The sequence below is a fragment of the Xyrauchen texanus genome, chromosome 35 (genome assembly GCF_025860055.1).
Source record: "Xyrauchen texanus isolate HMW12.3.18 chromosome 35, RBS_HiC_50CHRs, whole genome shotgun sequence".
Classification (NCBI taxonomy): domain Eukaryota; kingdom Metazoa; phylum Chordata; class Actinopteri; order Cypriniformes; family Catostomidae; genus Xyrauchen; species Xyrauchen texanus.
In genome coordinates this window covers 37938849-37941348 of record NC_068310.1, presented here as the reverse complement: position 1 = coordinate 37941348, position 2500 = coordinate 37938849, and the positions used below count along the sequence as shown (strand labels likewise).

Sequence of the window (2500 nt, the reverse complement as noted above, 5' to 3'; positions counted from 1 at the left end):
AGTGTGAGTGAGTGAGTGTGTGTGTTGTGTGTGAGTGAGTGTGTGTGTTGTGTGTGAGTGAGTGTGTGTGTGTGTTGTGTGTGAGTGAGTGTGTGTTGTGTGTGAGTGAGTGTGTGTTGTGTGTGAGTGAGTGTGTGTTGTGTGTGAGTGAGTGTGTGTGTGTGTTGTGTGTGTGTGAGTGTGTGTTGTGTGTGAGTGAGTGTGTGTTGTATCTGTGTGTGTGTGAGTAACATTGCCGGCGGTTTTACTGGCGTATCTAATGTGTGCATTACTGTTCACGTTTTGACATCAAAATCACGGAATAACGGGATGATTTCTAATCTCATGTTGTCGGAGATCGTTTACTTTCTAATAAACTGATAATCAGCGTATTACTGCACATGTAAACACACTCGTTTTATTCCAAGCAAGAGACAATTTATCCCTTCCACATTAGTGAGGGATTATATTTAGCATTAAAGCATGACTGACTTCAACACAATCAACTTAAACATCAAACATCATATCAGGACATGAATGAGGAAGAGGACATGATGAAGGGTACAAACAGTACAAACATTAGACTAACAGGGTCAAGGGTCACTCACTTTGGATAGATGGGCTCGTACAGGCATTTATCATCTGACCCTCCGATGATGTCGAATAACAGAACATAACCATTCGAAGCCTGGAGAGAGAGAGAGACAGACAGACAGAGAGACAGACAGAGAGAGAGACAGACAGAGAGAGAGACAGACAGAGAGAGAGACAGACAGGTATCACGGTCTGATTAACTGAGCAACAGACTGCCGACTACAGACTCTTTAATTAATAGCAGGAGGAGATTGTTACTGACTAACACACATACATATATACACACACAGATGCGCGCGCACACACACAAACATACACACAAACATAAACACACACACACATAGACGCGCGCGCACACACACAAACATACACACACAGACGCGCGCGCGCACACACACACAAACATACACACACAGACGCGCGCGCGCGCACACACTCACAAACATACATATATACACACACACACACAAACGCGCGCACACACACACAAAAATACACACACACACTCACATATACACACATATACACGCACTCACAGATACACACGCACACACACACACACACACTTTCCTTTAGTGGTCTCTTTCAGTGATTTTCAATAATATTATATTTTCAAAAGTCTCACAAAATACTTTGTTAAACAATAAATAAATAAATTACTCCCAATGGCAGGCTAGCACCTTACATGGCAGCTTTGCCGCCATTGATGTGTGAATGTGTGTGTGAATGGGACAGAGTGTAAAGCGCTTTGGTAACCTCTAAGGTTAAAAGAAACCTCTATATAAGTGCATTTACCATTTACAATTTAAGACCGTCAGCCGCTCACAGCATGTGTGGAGGCATCTTGTTTATCTGAGAACACAATTCCACACAACCAATTCCAGACTAAACATCTGCGGAAGCCAGACATGCCGTTATCATCCGTTACACAAAACAAATGGTACAGATGCTCACAAAGAGAAACAAAGTGGAATTCTTTAAGACGAGTTCACATGATTTTATGAGCAGATGGCGCACTTTGGCGCACTTTGTTTTTACTTCCGGAACCAGACTGTTGCAGTCTATTATATCAGTAACAAGTTCAACCATTAAAAACTACAGCATGTAGCCATTAAACATCCATCAGCTGCTCTTTCTTGTATTGTGTGTGAGTATTGACAGTAAACGCCATTGTTTATGGTAAATATTAGGGATGGTACCGATCCCACACCTGGACGAATCTCAGTTGCCTCCGAGTCTGGGACCGTCAATCCGCACATCTGATCACGTGACTTGTTGAGCGCGTTACCGCGGCATCCACGCACAACTCACCACGTGCCCCACTGAGAGCGAACCACATAGCAACCACGACTCTACCCCATGTAACTCCACCCTCCCTAGCAACCGGGCTGATGTGGTTGCTTAGGAGACCTGACTGGAGTCACTCAACACGCCCAGTGAACTTCAGGGGCGGTTTCGGCTCCAATACTGACGTTTCTAGACGGATCGGTTATCGGTCCGAAGAGCCCGATCCAAATCCGATACAGTGTGTTAGTCATGTTCGTTACGGTCAAGCTCCAAAAATGAAACTACTGTGAACTAGCCCACAAACACACACATACAGGACGTCCTGGAGACTGAATCCGGCTGGAATTACGGTTAATGTTTGTGGCAGGGGGGAGGGCGGGGCCGGGTCGTGATTCTGCACACCCGGCCCCTAATCAGGCTAATCAAGCCCTCGAGAGGGATAAAGGCAACCGGAGGTGGCAGTTCCAGAGAGAGAGAGTGTGTTACGGGCAGCTGCCCGGCATGTCTTTGTGCTCGTCTTTTTGTTTAAGTTTGTTATTACACTATTACTTGTATTGTTAAGCCGGTTCTCGCCTCCTCCTTTCCACTGAACTTCATTACACTGGTGCCGAAACCCGGGATTGAAGTTGGAGGAAGTACG

At 45.4% G+C, this 2500-nt stretch overlaps 1 pseudogene; it reads right to left on the bottom strand.

Moving 5' to 3' along the window:
- Window positions 1-2500, bottom strand: part of LOC127629163 (guanine nucleotide exchange factor subunit RIC1-like) — a 36025-nt pseudogene that overhangs the window by 23952 nt on the left and 9573 nt on the right.